Source organism: Oryzias latipes, chromosome 1 (genome assembly GCF_002234675.1).
Source record: "Oryzias latipes chromosome 1, ASM223467v1".
In the NCBI taxonomy this organism is placed as follows: Eukaryota; Metazoa; Chordata; class Actinopteri; order Beloniformes; family Adrianichthyidae; genus Oryzias; species Oryzias latipes.
In genome coordinates this window covers 26,240,221-26,248,691 of record NC_019859.2, presented here as the reverse complement: position 1 = coordinate 26,248,691, position 8,471 = coordinate 26,240,221, and the positions used below count along the sequence as shown (strand labels likewise).

At 42.5% G+C, this 8,471-nt stretch overlaps 1 long non-coding RNA gene across 3 annotated transcripts; it reads left to right on the top strand.

Moving 5' to 3' along the window:
- The first annotated feature begins 1,484 nt into the window (after positions 1 to 1,484).
- Positions 1,485 to 4,071, top strand: LOC105358832. Of its 3 annotated transcripts, XR_002873986.1 has the most exons (5): positions 1,485 to 1,954; positions 2,806 to 2,966; positions 3,218 to 3,282; positions 3,387 to 3,542; positions 3,649 to 4,071. It is a non-coding gene; the product is annotated as an uncharacterized LOC105358832 (long non-coding RNA). The 3 variants fall into 3 exon arrangements; XR_002873984.1 differs by lacking the exon at positions 2,806 to 2,966; XR_002873985.1 differs by lacking the exon at positions 1,485 to 1,954 and having other exon boundaries at positions 1,961 to 2,966.
- The last annotated feature ends 4,400 nt before the right edge of the window (positions 4,072 to 8,471 follow it).

Genomic DNA, 8,471 nt, shown 5'->3' with positions numbered 1-8,471 from the left:
ACCATCTAGTCTTCTGTCTGGCTTTCCTATTTATTAAAAATATTTACTTTTTTCATTGGTGCTCAGTGTATCCAACACAGATTCAAGTTTTTAACGACACAGTTTAAGATGAAGTGGTAACTTTGTTTGAACATAACACATTTGTTGTGTTGCTGTCCTATTCAGAACAAGCCTGGCTTCAAGGTTCAAGGTTTTTTTATTGGCCATGTATGCATATGCAGTCAATGCTTAGGGGTGCAAAGGTCTCAAGGTAACGTTTTGAAAAAGAGGAATCATTGTGCTCCGCTCATGTGTCGAAGTGTCCTTGGGCAAGACACTGAACCCCACCTTAACTCTGTTTTTTAAGGTTGACGCAAGTGTTCGGCAGCGGAGCCACCACCAGTCTGTGAATGTGTGTGTGAAAGGGTGAATGGAATTATGACTGTAAAGCACTTTGGGCCTTCAAGGAAGGTAGAAAAGCTCTGTATCCGTGTACGACATTTACCATTTACCAGTATTGTAATTTGTCCTATCACAATCTGACACGTCACCGGACCAACGGACAGCCATTAAAAAAAATGTGACGTCAGCATTAGTCCCAGGACCCTGAAGGACCTCCAACGGTAATTGCAGGCTGAATAGTTTTGGTACCTACACCTACTATACCCTAACTTAAATTCTAATACACAGAAAACTAATGCTATATACAGTATGTTTTGTGAAACACAGCAGTTTTTAACCTTTTTCAATCCACCCAGTTTTAGTGCATACAAAATGAACCAAGACTTTTATTCCCTGTAACTTGCAATCAACAAACAACACAGATTTAATCTCAGGGCCCTGCAGAAGGGCACTTGCAACCCATCAGTGGGCTCAGGCCAGCTGAATAAGAATTGCAGGCAATTAGATTGCAGATTACAAGTTATTAGACATTTATTTGGATGGTGGTCTTTGGTTGCATTTCAGTTATTAATTTTTGACATTATTTTAACTGTGGCAGTCTAGCTGTGGGAAAGGTGAATGTGTCGTGATGCTGTCCTCTGCGCTGTGTCTCACGCTTTGCAGTGTTTCTGTTTTAACAGAGTGAGCTGGGTGAGGTGAATATCTAATAATTCCCTTAGTTCATCTAATTTAGTGCATGCAATTTTAATTAATTTTTTTTGGAATTATGTTGGAAGTATTTAAATGTGAAATTGGTTGGAACACAGCAGAATATTCCCCTTCGTAGTAACACCTTTGCACTAATATGGGGCGGCGGTGGTGCAGCGGTAGGGCAGTCGACCCATGATCGTAAGATTGCAGGTATGATTCCCGCCTTGCATGCCCATGTGTCGCAGTGTCCTTGGGCAAGACCCTGAACCCCACCTTGCCTCTGGTGGGAGGTTGGCGCCAGTGTTCGGCAGCGGAGCCGCCATGTGTGTGTGCATGGGTGAATGGACCTGTGACTGTAAAGCGCTTTGGGCCTTCGAAAGAAGGTAAAAAGTGCTATATAAGTATATGCCATTTACCATTTAATCACAATGAGCATAAAGAGCAATTTGCTATTTTTTCTTTTACTTGTGTTAGCTTACAAAAATAGTTTAACATCTGTCATGCAAACTTACCTGACACTACTACTGAAATAAAATGTGTTCATATGCTGGATTGGTTTAGTCTAGTTTTTATAGAAAATTTTAATATGTAAATAAAATGACTTTTTTATTGGAGTAGAAACCTGCCTTATTACAAAAACCCATTTTGACTGTTGAAAAGTAAAAAAAAAATAGAATTAAAGTTTTAATTTTTCTCAAAGGGCAAGCAGGGTGGTTTAAGGAGTTCAAAGTGGTAAGCAGGCGTTGCTGATTGGACGGTTGCTGCGTTTTGAATCTCCCGCTCATTTCCTGATACGGATTCAGTCAGTCGTCCTGGTCCGTCAACGCAAGGAGATTCTGCACTTCTGTCGCACCATTCATCCAGGCCATTTATTGATATCAAGGTAAGATACCTTTTTGGTTTTGTGTTTTGTTTACAGCTCTAACTGGCGATGATAAATGTGGTTCATAAAAGCATGCGCAGCTCGGGAGTGTTGTTCTGTCCTGCAGTTGAATCCATCCACGTTACAGCGGCTTTTGCATTTGAAAGAAGCCGGTGTCACAAACGGGCAGACAACTAGTTTCCACGTGCAGAAGGTTTATTTCCAGACATGATGACAAGTATAGGGTCGCGTCACCGATCATCCAGCCAGTGTGTGTCGGCGTTTCACCGAGGCGTCAAACAAGGAAGCGCATCCTAGTAACAGAGTTGCCAGATTCGGCGGGTTTCCGTCCAATTTAGTGGTTTCTATTTGGATCTTGCGGGGATAACTTGTTTTGGCCATATATAATTTGGCCAGGTTTTGTGTGAAATGTTTTTTTAGTTCGTTTTATTATGAGTCTGAATGATCTTATTTTGAAAAATGACCGGAATTTCTCGGTAAAAATGAATGAATACTAATCAGTCCAGCGGCGAGTTTAGATCCATAAAATGCAAAATCTTTTTTGTTTTAGCTTTTTAGTGTATTATAATGTTGATTCCTCACAAAATGACACCTAAGCGGTATTTCGACCCATTCGCGAGTATTCCTCTAAAATCGAGCGGGTTCTTCTCATGAGCTGACGTGAAGAACACATTATTGAGAACGGTCCCGTTCATGAGAGTCTGCGCTGCCGGCACCGCCCACAGACACACACCCACTTTCTCCGCAGAGCAAAAATGTTTGTCAAAAGCGCTTTATTTTTATATGCACAATATGCACATCCATCTTTGCAGAAGTTTGAATGTTTTTTTGTTTTCCTGGGAGAAACGCAGACACGCTGCCGAGGCCGACTCCATCTGCCGAGATTGACGTCACACACACAGAGCGAAAGCCGGTGACTCAGAGGATGAGTCCTGTTATTTCCAGTTTGGAAAAAAACGCAGGATAATAACCAATATTTAATCAAAAAAATCCTTTTGTGTGTGTGCCAAAGGTAATATTATCATATATATGGATGTTGCTTACTATTAAGGGCTTAGAAATAACAGGGTATAGGCCCCTGTATTGAGTTTCTGGAAGTATTTAATAGTTTTAATTATGCTTAATATATATATATATAAATATATATATATATATATATTTAGAGTAAACGTAATTTTATTTATCATCCTAGAGTTACTTGAACACTTGCTTCAGGGAATGGTTATTTCAGAGTTTAGTTGTTTTGTCCCTTGTGTTGGTCAGGTCACCTGCAGCTTCACTCAAGTTGTCGTGACAGACTCGCCGATATAGATTTCATGTCAGCAGTTGTAAGTTTATACTTAAAGTTTTATTTTATTATTTATATATGTAATTAAGCTGTTAACGTTTAACTGCATCTTTCTATCTTGTGATATTTTCTCTATTTAAAAAGGTTGCTGTGGTTGGAGTAATTGGGGACTCTTGGACGATGCAACCAGAAGAATGATGGGCTTCCTCATGTCCAATGAGTTGGCTCTGCAATATAACCTGTTTGGACGTCATGGAGAGAATAAATTCTGCTAACTGCGTCTTTTTGATGTCTTCTATGGTAATTAGAGTTGAATTTATTAATTTATTTTCATCACTGACAAATGATTTAGTAAGTTTAATCCCAGGCTAAAATGAATACTTTGTTTTTTGTGATTTCTTTTTAGGGGCAGTGAAGAAAAAATGACATCACCCAACCAGTCCCACTAAAGGAAGTGGAGAAGGGCCTCTCCAAATGGTTTGTTGGAGCTCGTGACAGGGGAGGAAACCGAGCTATAAGGACTCAAAGAGAGCTTGAATATCAAGCCGATGGAGCTTGTTCTCAGGAACCGTCAAGGATGCTATGAGTATTTTGTTTTACTGGATTTATTTATTTTTTCGTCACATAATTGGCACACATTAAGGTTGTTCATATTGTACTGTACCAAGTGAAGTAGTTCTTTATTTTATTAAGTAACTGTTGTATGTTAGATCCTGTGTGTTATCTGTTAAACCTTTGGGTGACCTTGCCATGGTCTTGTATCTCGTTTTCACAATGCAGGATCAGGATAATTTATTTTCTTTTATTAAATTGAAACATTTTAAAAGCATTTTGTTGACGTCATTTGGAAAATTATGTTGTGAAACAGTGGGATTTTACAGAATCTTCTCATTTGGGTTTTAGGAAAGCTAGATGGAAAAGAAGACCCTATAATGGTTCACTGGTATATAGCACTGTAGGAAAACACAGGTGGGACCTCAATGGCAACACTGCACAAACCCACTCATGGCCCACATGGTGGCTTATTTAGGTCCCACATTAACCCAATATGCAATACTAATTGATGCTTAAGTGGGGCCAAAATGGGTCATGGATGATTACCTGATTGGGGCCCATCTTTGCCCTGTTTCAATCATACTTCCAGCCCACAGGGGCCTACAGGAAACCCACTGACCACCCACTTCAAGCCCATGTGGGCACACACAGTTGGGGCCACCATGGAAACTGCGGACAAACCCACTCATAGCCCACATTATAGCCCATTTAGGTCCCACATAAAACCCATATGCAATACTGATAGACATATTAGTGGGGCCAACGTGGGTCTTGTGTACTTTTCCCAGTTGGGACCCATATGGGTCCTGTTTTAATCCCACTTCTAACCCACAGGGGTGAAAATATGGGCCCAATGTCAGTTCTAATGCTACTTACCCACTTGTGACCTACAGGAAATACACTCAGCACCCACTTCAAGCCTATGTGGGCATACACAGTTGGGGCCACCACGGAAACTGCGGACAAACCCACTTATAGCCCACATTATAGCCCATTTAGGTCCCACATAAAACCCATATAAGATACTGATAGACACATTATTGGGGCCAAAGTGGGTCTTGGGTAGTTTACCCAGTTGGGACCCATATAGGCCCTGTTTCAATCCCACTTCCAGCCCACATGGGCAAAAATATGGGCCCTACATGGGTTCTAATATTATTTACCAACTTGGGGCCTATCTGACACCCACTCAGCACCCACTTCAAGCCTACGTGGGCATACACAGTTGGGGCCACCACGGAAACTGCGGACAAACCCACTTATAGCCCACATTAAAGCCCATTTAGGTCCCACATACAACCCATATGTGATACTGATAGACACATTAGTGGGGCCAAAGTGGGTCTTGGGTAGTTTACCCAGTTGGGACCCACATGGGCCCTGTTTTTATCCCACTTCCAGCCCACATGGGCAAATATATGGGCCCTACATGGGTTCTAATATTATTTACCCACTTGGGGCCTAACTGACACCCACTCAGCACCCACTTCAAGCCTATGCGGGCATACACAGTTGGGGCCACCACGGAAACTGCGGACAAACCCACTTATAGCCCACATTAAAGCCCATTTAGGTCCCACATACAACCCATATGTGATACTGATAGACACATTAGTGGGGCCAAAGTGGGTCTTGGGTAGTTTACCCAGTTGGGACCCACATGGGCCCTGTTTTTATCCCACTTCCAGCCCACATGGGCAAATATATGGGCCCTACATGGGTTCTAATATTATTTACCCACTTGGGGCCTAACTGACACCCACTCAGCACCCACTTCAAGCCTATGCGGGCATACACAGTTGGGGCCACCACGGAAACTGCGGACAAACCCACTTATAGCCCACATTAAAGCCCATTTAGGTCCCACATACAACCCATATAGGATACTGATAGACACATTAGTGGGGCCAAAGTGGGTCTTGGGTAGTTTACCCAGTTGGGACCCACATGGGCCCTGTTTTTATTCCACTTCCAGCCCACATGGGCAAATATATGGGCCCTACATGGGTTCTAATATTATTTACCCACTTGGGGCCTAACTGACACCCACTCAGCACCCACTTCAAGCCTATGCGGGCATACACAGTTGGGGCCACCACGGAAACTGCGGACAAACCCACTTATAGCCCACATTAAAGCCCATTTAGGTCCCACATACAACCCATATAGGATACTGATAGACACATTAGTGGGGCCAAAGTGGGTCTTGGGTAGTTTACCCAGTTGGGACCCACATGGGCCCTGTTTTTATCCCACTTCCAGCCCACATGGGCAAATATATGGGCCCTACATGGGTTCTAATATTATTTACCCACTTGGGGCCTAACTGACACCCACTCAGCACCCACTTCAAGCCTATGCGGGCAGACACAGTTGGGGCCACCATGGAAACTGCGGACAAAACCATTTGGGGCCCACATTTTCTGCCCATCTTTAAACCATATGGGGCCCACTTGGCTTTGCTGGCTGGGTGCACTGGATTGGCTGCCCATTTGCACCTGGGGCTGGGATCACTCCTTCCCTGGCTCTGGGACCCGGCGCGGCGGGGGGCTAATCTCCTGGTTGGGCTGAAGCTGCACTCTCTGTCCCCCATGCCTCCCTGTTCTCTGGCTCTGGGGGCCCCAGTTGCGGTCCTGCTGGCCCTGGCCTGGGTGGCGGATGTGATCGCCTGGGGGGCAGTTGTTTTTTATCTGCTGCTGTGTGGGTGTTGGGGGTTCTGGCTGCCGCTGCTGCTGCGGGGGAGGTCTTGGTGTGGGGATGACTGGGCACTCTCCCTCCTTTTTTCACTTTCCTACATCCATTTTAGGAGAACACAAACACTCATTTGAGCACAGGTGTTAGCTCCCCTTTGCACTAATATTTTGCGTGATTAAATGAAATATTTCACACTAGTTGGTCTGAAAGCATAAGTATGCGTGTGTGAACGATAATTGTATTGTGTACATGTTGACATGTGAAAATTTTTTTGGAGCAAACAGGTATATTTATAACATTTGAGTGTGTGTGTGGACAGGCCCCGCCCATATAGACTTGTAGTATATCTGAACCTCACCGTAATGAGTATAACAATCCAGCAACTTGTTGCTTAATGCTGCTTCATGATTTACCCCCCCCCCCCCCCTTCTATATCCAACCTCCCACCCACCCCTCTCTAATATTCCTCTCCTTTTCTCCCTCCTTTCCTTTTCCGTCCGGTCCAACACAAAGGATTTTCAAATATGATTTAAATGAATAATCTTTGGCCTTGATTACAAAAGGGGTTTATTCAGACATTCCAAAGTTTTTTCAATTCTCTTAATCCACTCGATTCTATTCAATTTTGAAGTTACATAGTTTACAAATTTAGACATATTTGTATAGAAATAGATTCATAATCCATATATGCTTTGAAGATATTCATATTAATCTGATACATTTAACACACAATTTCTCATTTTACCCCTTCACAACTTTAGAAGTCTCAAAAGCCCTTAAACTCCTTGATCCCAGTAAATGTGCTGGTCCTGATAATCTAGAACCATATTTTATAAAAGCTGCAGCAGACTCCATTGCACTTCCACTGACGTATTTATTTAATTTGTCTTTGTCCACAAACACCATTCCGCATGTATGGAAATCGGCTTATGTGCTACCTCTATTTAAAGGTGGTGACCCATGAAATTTGAATAATTATATACCAGTGGTCGGCAACCCAAAATGTTGAAGGAGCCAAATTGGACGAAAAAAACAAATATGTCTGGAGCCGCAAAATATTAAAAGCCCTATTTAAGCCTTATAATAAAGGCAACACATGCAATATGTATCTATATTATCTGAATTAGCCTACTATCAAAATGACTAAGTTGCTACAAATATATAATGAGCATTAACGATTAAATGTTTATTTGCCCTGCAGTGCATTCTGCGGAGAACGACGCGTCACGTGACCGTTCTGTTGTGCAAGTTTAACTTCATTACAATATCAATGAATTATGTTTCATTGCTTTGATAAAATTAAAGAAATGTAATAAAGGAATCCGATTTTTGATGTCATTTTTATGTTGAGGATTCGAACAAAAAACAACAAAATGAAACGTGCATGACGAGCCCCCTCTGGGAATTAAACATAGTGCAATAAAACGCAGCCTGTGTTTTTTTGAAAAGAAAACAGCAGCCTTTTGAAAAGGTAAAGAATATAAAATCAAATAATACAGTTGAGTTTGATTTCTGTCCAAATGCCAAGCATGTCAATGCTAGGGTAACGCAGCAGCATCCACTTCTCCTTTTTCACTGTACATCTCTGGCAAAGACACTCAGCTTGCGCTCAAATGATAGAGCAGCTTCAAGCATTTGCGGCGCCTGGAGACTTTCATTCAGCTTGTTTAGGTGGCTTGTCACAGTCATATCCACCAAAAAGTGCAGCTTTTTGAGCCACTCAGCATCTTCCAGTTGCGGGTAGTTCATATCTTTGCTTTTCAGGAATGTTTTCACGTGTTCGAAACAGACGACAAAGTGACGCAAAACGTCACCCCTGGACAGCCATCATACTGTGTTGTGTAGCAGGAGATCAGAATATTCGCTTTCAACTTCATCAGTCATTGCACGGAACTGATGGTGGTTCGATTTACATCAGCCACCTGCCTAGCGGTCCGCTAAAAGTAGAAAAAAAAAAAAAGCCCTGCTGGTAGAACAACC